Below are 10,925 nucleotides of genomic sequence, written 5' to 3' on the forward strand. Positions count from 1 at the left end.
TACTGAAAGCAGACTAAAATAAGCAGTCAAAGACATGTTTGATAATTCATTTCAATTTCGCTGTTGTAACCCTTTGCATTTAATCGTGTCTTCTATGTGATAAAAAATGTCTAAGCGACGGTTTTCGAAATGCAGAGACGAATCCCTATAAACAAGCCAAAGCATCAGTAACTAGTTAAATTTTCTAATATATTTCTACAAGTTCAATGAAATTCACAATGTTTTACATAAAAAAACCTGTCTTCATAAACACATGGCTCTTCGAGAAATATTTTAAAGATTTTCTGATTAAAAAAGTAAACCCACATGACACTCTTGGCCATCCATTTCGCAATGCCTGTTCTGTGTTCATCTCGGAACAAGAAGTTCAACATATCTTCGCACATGAAAACCAAAGATGTTAAGGAAGCAATGGAGAGATATGTTGAAAAACAACAACAGGGACATATAATTGATGCATTTTTAAGTAATCCGGTTGAAAACCATGCCAAGTCGTTGGAATTAAGATTGGCTTTATCGGTTACCCAGTAAAACCTTGCCTTCTCATTGCTTTTAGAGATAAATCGGCGTTTTTTAAAAGAACTTCCAAATAACCATGTTCTTAATCGTGTGTCGATGGGGAAAACGAAGACTTCCAACGTTGTTCGAGAAGGTATTTGCAACAAGATCGTAAACTTGCAAATCACGTTCATTTTCTATTTTTTTAATTATGCTGTAGGAAGATTTGTTACGACTGAATTAGCAAACATCGAGTCAGGAGCGCTTTTGATTCTGTCATAATCGATGAAAGCACAGGTTAGTTCACTTCTCATTATACTCAAAATTTTGTTATTCGTTGCATAGTAATCGTTACTTTCTTTTATCGCAGATATATCAACGAAAATAAGATGGCAGTGGTGCTCTCTTTCTGGTGTGGAAAATTAAACTCGTTAATTCTTTAAATGGAACACTGCAAAGATGCAACAGTTCAAGGATTCTTCAAAGCATTACAAGCTGAACTTGCAAAGTCAAATGGTCGGATTTTCCGCTGACACATGTAACACCATGTTTGGCAAGCGCAATTCAGTCTCACATTAAGATTATCCTGTAAACAATGAACAAGGTGTGTTACAGAAAATAACACTTTCAAAAAAACAACTCGCGTCAGCTATTTTTGAGTAATTTCCTGGTCTTAGCGCAAGGTGGCCAAATCCTATCTCTCTTTCGTTGCTGAAAATAACAAGCGGAATTCCCATTTCACTGTTCTGCATTTTAGTGTTCGATGTTGTTCTCGTTGTCAGTTTGTGGTGTGAAGTTGGAAAAAAGCTGTATTACTGCCTTCACAAATTAACCTTGGTTCTATCAGCACTGAAAAATTTGATTTTTTCCAGAAACCTGGCTGGAGTGAGTGGGTACTAATTTTTTGTTTAAATATAAATTGGGCGCAGCCTCGGACTTCGAGTACAGCCCATTGTAATAGCAAGCCGAAATACATATACATTATTTACAAAAAAGGGTAATGTACACAAGCGAATAAAACAGTTAAAACCGAGGGGAAACTGGGCCAACAGCCAACTCTAGGACAAGGGGTAACGCTATGTCTTCATTAGATGAGTACTTGCCCGGCTAGGTTAAACCTGCCAGCCGCCAGCCGGCGACCGACGGTATAGCTAGTGACGGACACAGGAGCCCTGTTGGCAGTTCCTAGAGTGCGGCCTATGTGACAAGATGGGTGGGAGAGGGTTGGGGGCACGGGCGAAGAGAAAAAGGATACGAAACGGAAGGAGTAAATCCACCAAAAACAAGAACAACACTGCAGGATTGCCAAGCAATAAAAGCGACAGACGCGATGGTGAGTGGCCTCATCTAGAAGCGACTTGACTCGCTTGAGGAGAGGGTAGGCCAGGCGCCTAGTCATGACGGTGCAGCCGAGAGCCTAGGGCCAAAGCAATATCATGGATATCGTTTCCAGGCGGCAGCTACTAAATGTCATATGTATGGTTCTAGAAACTTTTTGATTGAAAACTTATTATTTTAGTTATTGGAAGATGTCGATAGAAGATTTCAGATCTGCAGACTGAATTAAGAGAAATGAGAACCAAATCTGAATGAGAAACAAATGTGGATATTGCTGGCCTCCGTGGCCAGACTTTAGCAGAAAAAATGCCTGCGCCAATGCCTCCGTAATATTTTTTTAAAGATATATAGTGAATGTACGAAACATTATTGCATTTTTTATTTACTACATTTGACTTTATTTTCTCATCTTTAGTTGAATCTGAAAATTCTTTTTCTTCCTTTTTCCATCTGGTGTTATCCCCCATCCCTGGCAATCTGTTCCCCGTCGTGTGCCATGAGCTCGTGGAACGACTCTTCTAATTCGCCGCTGTAATATCAAATTACGATAGTTTTGCTGAGGTTGGTTTTTAGGGGATCGCTCCCAAGGTTACTCTTCCACACAGAGAAAATTTTTGTGAAATTATTTTAATGTTTTAAGTTAAATGAAACACTTTTGTCGTGTTTTTTTTAATGAAAACAAATGTTTATTGAAAAGTCCGCCGGCATGGTTATTAGACAACAGATTTGGGAAGTTTTGTTTTGGACGGGGGAAGGGTAAAACTATACAATACCGTGTTTCCGCCAGTTTCTTCTAGAACGCCGGCATAGAAATAGACAACATAGTTGGGAAGTTTTTTTTTTGGGGGGGGGGGGGGTTAAAACTATAAACAGGCCACGTATCCGCCATTTCCTTTTAAAACAACAATTCAATTTTAAATTTGCAAATCAATTCACTTTTTTCAGGTGTTTCCCGCCTTGAAGTTTCCTGTCATTCAGGTTTCTCATCAAACGGGTAGTTTCATCTGTAACAAAAAAAAAATAAGGAAATAAGTAATTGAATAAGTGAAAATTTTGTTATCTTTATGTCATGCCACTAAGGAAACCATCTACGTTTGATAGATTGCAGTCAGGTATTCCTACCCTGCCTTGTCCCATGAGAAATTTAGTTTTCTCTAGTAGTTCGTCTCCACTTAAGATCGTGAAGTTCTCCAAGACTCCGAAACGATTTCGACTCCATAATATATGTAGATCACTTTTGTAGAAGGAATACCGGATCGGCGTAACTGATGCAAAAAGTTAGCCTATAAATAGATGAAAATAATTTTAAAATCATGTTGGAAGCTAACAATTATACCATGCACACTTACGTGATTAGAAATTTTTCCGGTGAATTTTCCAGGAGAATTCACCAGGAATTTTACGGCATCGTTTCCGGAGTAGTGAAACGAAACAACATCCTTCATGTTAAACGATGGAATTGGAAAACCGTCTCCATCGTTTCGAACGTGGCTGGTGCAATCAGAAATGAGGGACAGAATGGAGCCATTGATTCCACATTCTTCCACAACGTGAATTTCAAAGCTTTTCCCGAATTTTGTGTCCATAAAACGTGAAATAGCCTTGCAGATTTTTTTTAAACTCTTGATTAGTTACCAGTAAATGAGGTTTTTGAACTTACTCTTTGTTTTCAATGATTGTCTTGAGTAAATTCATGAAAAGTTGAGGATTAATGACTTGGAATGACGAGGAACGTGACACCAGTATGAGATATAGAACCGGACCCGTTACGCGTATTGGCACAACCGGCGGAAGAAACCATTTGTTTCGGCATACCCGAAATAACGCATGGCTGACACATTTCTTGAATCATAGAAATGTTGGAGTGTGAGCCTAGATGTCCATTGTTCAAACAGAAAACCCCGTGTGGTTCCTTGTTGAGGCAAATTTTCTGAACTATTCCATCTTTGACAATTTTAAATCCACTAGCTTTGTGTGATAGGGGATGGGTTATGGAGTTTTTATTTACTAGCACAATTGAAATGAACAAAAAAACAGAATAAAAATTTTCGGTGTTACGAGATAACATTGATTCAACTTACGAATAGTGCAGAATTTCTGAATCATGTCGTCCAAATCTTTCAATTTTTTATTTTTCAAAGCTTTATCCAAAAATTGGTCAGCAGTCACATTCAATTGACATTTGACAACTAGTTTTTTAGAGTAGTTATTTTTTGCGTTTATTTTTTGCTTTAACAACTTCCATCTCAGTTACACTGCTTCACGTCTGATGATGTTAAGTTCTAACTTTAAAATGTAACGAAAACTAGGAGCAGATGGAAATGTAGAATTTTTCAAAAATGGAGTCTTACTCGCTATTCTCCAATTGGTCGGCGATCGAAATTCGTATCGTAAGGTTTTTTTTTCAAAGAAAGTCTCAAGACGTAAATTTCTAAAGCTCGGAATTAAGTAGAACTCGTTTTACCACCAACTACACAATGGAGACCCGTTTAAGGAAAGGAAACAAAATGAAACTATATTTACTTCATATTAATTCCACATTTTTACTCATAAATCAATACATATTATATCGTTTCTTGTTCCTTACAATCCGCCAATCAATCTTTCATATCATTAATTGTTAATGACTAGAAATGGGCGACCACCATATCCATTGATGAAAATAGGAAGTTGCCACATATCCCGCCACTCAAACTACTCCATTCCATCAACATATTATTGGATGACTAGAAATGGGAGTCCACTATATCTATTACTGGAAATAGGTAGTCGCCACATATCCCGTCACCCAAACAACTCCAACCTCCTTTTCGTTCAATATCATTATTCACTTGCTCAAAATTCATCATAATTCATTGGATGAGAATATCCAATGTACAATCCAGTATCCATGATGATATATGGAAGGGAAATAAGAACACAGATGGACTTCTAGCCCATACAACTGGAGACTGAGCTCAACAAGAGGTGAGTTCGAGTTATTCCCAAGTGAGGAATAAATTGGCTCCAATTCACGAAGAAGTGTGTTGAGCCGCTTCGATTCTTTTGTGGATTTCACCAGATCAGCGTACGAATCAAGCTAATGCACAAGCATCTGCTCACTGAGGAATCGGTGACGTGACGTAACGCCCACAAGTGGCAAAAACGGAACGCAGCAACAACTGTAAAACGGCTGATTATTGATTGAAAGAATCCAATCCATCAACCTGTTGCAATTAGCTTTCAATATTGTCTTCTTTTTTTACAATTAAGTAGCAACTGAATCTTCCATGGCTCCTGTGCTAGCAGTAAAATTCTGAATGACAAGCTCAGTTTGGTATCCATGTGTTTGAAACTAATCAAAACAAAAGAAAATGTGCGCTTACACAGTTTAAAAAAAAGATACAACTTTTCTGTACAGTACCTTTAAAAAACAACTCGCGTTAGCTGTTCTAAACAATTTCTTGGTCTTGGCAAAAGGTGGCTAAATCCTATCTCATTTTCTTTGCCGAAAAGAACAAGCGGAATTCCCATTTTACTGTTCTGCATTTTAGTGTTCAAAGTTGTCCTCGTTGTAAGTTTGTAATGTCAGGCTGTCGGCCGCTTCAAACGATTTGTTGTCTTTTCAGTTTTCAGTGAAGCTGTGAAGTTGGAGAAATCTGTATTAAAGTTGCTGCATTCACAAATTAACCTTGGTACTATCAGCACTGAAAAATTTGTTTTTTTCCAGAAACTTGGCTGGAGTGATTGAGTACTATACGTCATGTATGTGCTTCTAGAAACTTTTTTATTGTTAACTTTCTATTTTTGTTATTGGAAGATGTTGAGAGAACATTTCAGAACTGCAGACTAAATTTAGAGCTAAAATTGAAATGAAAAAAATGTGGACATTGCTGATGGCCTCCATGACCAGACTTTAGCAGGAAAAGTGCCTGTGCCAATACCTCCGTAATATTTTTTAAAGATATAAAGTGCATTACTGCATTACTGAACTTAACTGAAGTTACTTGCATTACTGAACAAAAATCTATAAGTAGGAAAAATTATTGAATTAAACTCCACACTGCTTTCGACCCCTTTTTTAGTTTTTCTAGGTTGACATTAGCCCCTTATACAGGTATTCCAGGCACTATTGTTTGCAATGTATCTGAGATTTCAATCATATATTACGTTAACATTACCAAAATAATTGACTAAATATCTGGTGTACCCATAATCTTTTTGGCTTCTTCGGTTTTGTTTTTCAATTCTACATTCAATTCACCTAACCTTACGTAGGCTGCAATCATTGAACACTTTGGCATTTTGTATGCAACGTCCTTGCCTTTTACGCTTAGTGTCTAAAATTTAGAAGCTGTTAATTAAGTGATCTTTACTTGAGTTACTACAACATAGTATGTTGCAGTTACTCTAACACTTAAATACTCTAACACTAAACTAGGTATGTTGAACAAACCTTAAAAAATTGTCGAAGATCAACTGACATGGTTCTTTGGTTGTATTTCGCTTTCCCCATATATTCCATAGATTTAGCTGCACAGCCGATTTGTGAGAAAAAATCAATAGATTTTATTCTTTTTAAAATGACTTCTATGGCTTCTGTGCATTTCTGATGTTCGTCATGGAGTGCCTATGGGAAAAAAAACAGATTCTCAGATATCTTTCAACTAATTTGTGTGCTTATGTATAACACACGATGAAAATATTAAAAAAATACCTTATTTTTGGCGATGTCTTTTTTTTCTCATTAAGGTATTCCTTTACACTTAACCGTAAAGATATTTCTGGCATTTTTGTCATTTGTGACATTTTTGATTTTAGAAAGTACTTCTGTGACCGGAACTATTAATAAAGAAAAAAGTTGCCAGAGTTGTTTTTTGCGCCACTCGTGCCACTCGTTAACCACTCGCAGGGTATAATTGAAGTCCGTTGAGTTGAAGTTTTAGGTTGATTACAGATTATTGATCAAACTTCACCTCCCGCTTTAAGGGCACTGTTGAGTTTATACCTTTTACATTTGTTAAACATACTATATTTTGGTAATTTTCAGACACACGGTACTGCCCTATGCCACCGTTGTGACTATGGCGCTCGTCACGTATACGTCTCCGACAAGCCGATGACAGCCCACAACAGCGATGGCGGAGAAGGCAACAATGACAGCAACGGCGAGGGTGAAACGGCCGCCGAAGGTGATCCCGTCTCAAGTGTTTGAAGCATCGCCGACTACCACCTCCACAAGATCGTCGAGTGGTGCACAAGTCTTCCACTCTTCAAAAACATGCAGGTGAAATTAATTACATGTTTCATTGCGCATTTCGATTATTAATTTTTGCTGGGTTCTCAACTGGGTAGATTTACGACCAGATTTCGCTGATGATAAACACGTGGTGCGAGCTGTTCACCTGTTGCTTCCGCTCGGTGACCACTCCAGGCGGTATCCGCATTTCCCACGGAAAGTCCATCACCATGGAGCAAGCCCACGCCCTGGGCCTCAGCTCTTGCATCGAGCGCATGTTGGATCCACTTCACCGACCACTAGTGGAGGCTCCGAGTCGACCACTTCGAATCCGCCATGAAGCTCTACAATGAACTTGTGCTCCATATACCAGATCTGGAACGCACTTGCCCGGTAAGAACTGCCCGGTTTTATATTTCCCCCCTCCCTGTTGTGTCAGGTTTTTTCCAGCGGGAATTCCAACTGAAAATGTTTTTGTTTTGGAATGGATCGGACAGGTTGGCAAAACCATGCTGACCGTCAACTGTGAGGAAGACGGCCAAGGATTCAATGTGTTGATCACTTCACACTAACCGAATAAGAGAATTAATATTTTTTATAGTAATTTCTTTACTTTGGGTGACCTTTTGACGAAACAATTTCGGACTCGTTTGGCGTGTTGTCCGGACACGATTCTCGACTGTGATGGAAGCTCCGCACCGAAATGGATTCCCATCGTGCACGTGAAACTTGGCTTGCAGACTTACTGACTTACGGCATCGCTCTATGCAACCGTTTGGACAATGACGCCCGGTGCCGAGCTACGACTGCGAGATTACTACACGACAATCGATTTCTATAACACTGATCTCAATGAAACATTTTTTTATTATAAATTTTACTGTCAATCCATTGTATTTTCTTGTTGTCATTTAATACAAATATTCCATTTTAATAATATTGAATTACTGAAATGAAAAACTAAACGGAATGCGCCTTCAACATGACAAAAAACAACAAAAACATATTAAACTAATTAGGCACCTGATTATAGTAATTGGCCATCATTTCTCCCTCAATTCTTTTGCCACGTAAAGCAGCGATTACCCGCAATTTACTCTTAATATTGAGCATTGCACCTCTCAAATAGGCGGGTTTGTCTCTCATTCTACCCCACTCCATTTTAATCAGGCCCAACAGCTCTGCCAGATCTTGTGGCTGGATGCATTGGAGTTTAATTTTTTCTTCTATTCGTTGTAATACAGTGAAGAACGGGAAATATGGCTGGATTTGCAGGGCCATTTGATTTCTTGAATGTTGATGTTGCTATAGAGTTTCTTGAAACACACGAACGATGATGTGGTCAAGGCACAGCCATTGTCGTCGACAAAACTGAGTGGATTAATCCCAAAAAGAGCTGCTGCTTTCGAAACGAGATAGTTGTCCACCAGGTCTGTGATGTCTGAACCGTCGTCAAGAAGGGCAATTTCTCCAGCGCACTGAACAGAAAACCAGGCCCAAACACGGATGAATTTGACTCTTTTGTTATGTGAACTCTTGCGGTTGTTGGACCCGAAAATACATAACCAGCCTGGTGCATACTGATGAAGAAAAAAAGGGAAGTAAAAATGGGAACAGGGAAAATAAATAAATAAAACAACACTCACCTGGATGTTTGGATGTCGGCCAAAAAAAACGTTGTCCCAAGAACTACAGGAATGTTCCGTATCGAAAGAAAAGCCATGATGCCCTTTCTACTATGGAGACGTCTCCGCAGGATTTTTGTTCAGGAAAAAATTAGCTTTCTATACAAAGGGCAAATTGTCTGCGGGACAAAAAGGCTAGGTGGGAAATTCATGGAGGTTGCCTAGGTATCCTTAAAGCGCTCATGTTACGCAGGGCTGGGTAAGTATTTTATGGGCGCAGTGCTCGACCAAAAGATGAATGGTTAATGTCATTTTCTAAATATGAATTTACGGGGAGGGAATAGTAATATTCCTTTTAATATACGACTATCATTACAAGGTTAGGGGAGATAGTCTTTAGCCTAAGGATGTAAGAATAGAAGTTGGAGGAACTACAGTTATATTGTATAATTCATATGAGAAATATGTTTCATCTACTCGCTGGTGGCCACTTTTCTTTACAGCAAAAGTCTGCTATTATTACTCTTTATGAAAGGAATATTCCTAAAAATGACATTGGTCTTCAAATGCATTGCCATATTACCACGGTGAGGAAATGGATTAGGCGGTATAAGGAAACCATGGATGTTCATCGAAAAGGGGGATCCGGCAGGCCGTTGAAAACAACTCCCGCGCAAAACATTTGCATTCCAAGTTGTCAGAACGTGGCCTATCAATCGCTGCGAGAAATTAAAGGTAAATATAATTCGTTATCTTATACTAGTTATAGTGATTATACTGTAGACATATCGCCAGTGATTCCCATATTTATGGCATAATCTTTATTATAGATGTATGCCAATTGCCGATTTCTCTTCCCACTGTTTCCCATTCATCATTTCCCATTTTAACCATTCACCTCTGATGGCCTTTCTCCTTGGAAGAGAGATTCTTTTTTTTTAGAAAATTAGAAAGAGTGACTTCAAAAGTTTAAAACTTATTTATAGTACGAAGTTACTTCGTAAGACATTACCTTCTCCGCAACGATAATTTTTGGAACTCGAAAAACTTAAAGTGAAAGTAACTCTGATTGAAAGCGTACTAAAAAACAAATCTGCTGTGAACAAATTGAGTGCATTATTAAAAAAGAAATAAAAAAAGTTCCAAAAACTCTCTTCCACAAGTAGAATTTAAAAAAATAATAATATTTAAGCGCCCAATGACAAAAGTATACGTGTTTTTGTAGCATGCAACATCAAGAGCCGAAGGGTCCAAATAGTTGAATGTAATATTCGTAATGAGTCTAGTGGTGAATTTAGATATTAACGATTGCACCGCAAGGACCGAAATTCTCCGTGTTTTCTATAGTTGCCCCCGCGACAACTGCCCAAAAACTATTGCCCCCTTAGTTAATACCCGGGTTCAGGGTCTGGACAAGAGCAGCAAGACGAAATCAAAGAGAATAATAATTTCTTCAAATAAAGAAACTGTCTCTTAAAGTTTGGCAAAAAAGTAATTTATTTATAAGTCTGGAAAGCTTGATTTTGTCAATTGCGGCCTAACACATCCCTTTTCTTTGTTCTGATCAGTAATTTAAATCTGAATCTGCGTGATAGAGTGTGCAGTTTAAACATATCTTATGTATTACTTCTTTGTGTTTTCGATGAAAAAAAGTCGGTCCCGTTAGTTAATGGGTCAACTACAGTATTTGTATCTATCTTTATTTTAATTTTGGAATGCGAATGAATGGGATGTGTAATTTTCCCTTTGTTATTTTCGTCCCCTACCCCCTTGAACATGCTCCACTTTGACTAGGTTTAGATGAAAGTCTTCCAGTTTATCTCTGGCTATCCGAATCGTGGCCGATATCTGGCTAATGGATAATCTTTGGCTGGAAACTCCTGCTGTTGAAGGCGGCTGCGAGTCTGGCCACGTCGATTCTGGAAGGTATGGTCAACTGACCTGCCCTGTAGCCCAATAGGATTATTCGACTTGATCAACTGAGCTCTGTCCGCCATTTTCATGGGAGCGGGAGGCTGTGTGAGGTTGGATGAGATCACAGTTGGTAGAAGGGACAGAGGACGAAGGTTTATTTCAGGTTCAGCGCTGGACGAAATCGAATCCATATGTCATTGGTCTTTCGAACCTTAGTTTCATTCCACTTTATTCAGCTTTGAGTTTGCCATTTTTAGTCAATTGTCACTTCACCGAGAAGTCAGTTCACATTTTTCCAAGCTAGTTTTCTGCTGTGCTAGTTTCTCTGTCGT

General features: G+C 38.6%; 1 long non-coding RNA gene across 1 annotated transcript; it reads left to right on the forward strand.

The window, feature by feature from the left end:
* The first annotated feature begins 6,734 nt into the window (after positions 1 to 6,734).
* Positions 6,735 to 7,929, forward strand: LOC124200761. Its single transcript, XR_006877368.1, has 3 exons — positions 6,735 to 7,102; positions 7,171 to 7,447; positions 7,552 to 7,929. It is a non-coding gene; the product is annotated as an uncharacterized LOC124200761 (long non-coding RNA).
* The last annotated feature ends 2,996 nt before the right edge of the window (positions 7,930 to 10,925 follow it).

Source organism: Daphnia pulex, chromosome 8 (assembly GCF_021134715.1).
Source record: "Daphnia pulex isolate KAP4 chromosome 8, ASM2113471v1".
In the NCBI taxonomy this organism is placed as follows: Eukaryota; Metazoa; Arthropoda; class Branchiopoda; order Diplostraca; family Daphniidae; genus Daphnia; species Daphnia pulex.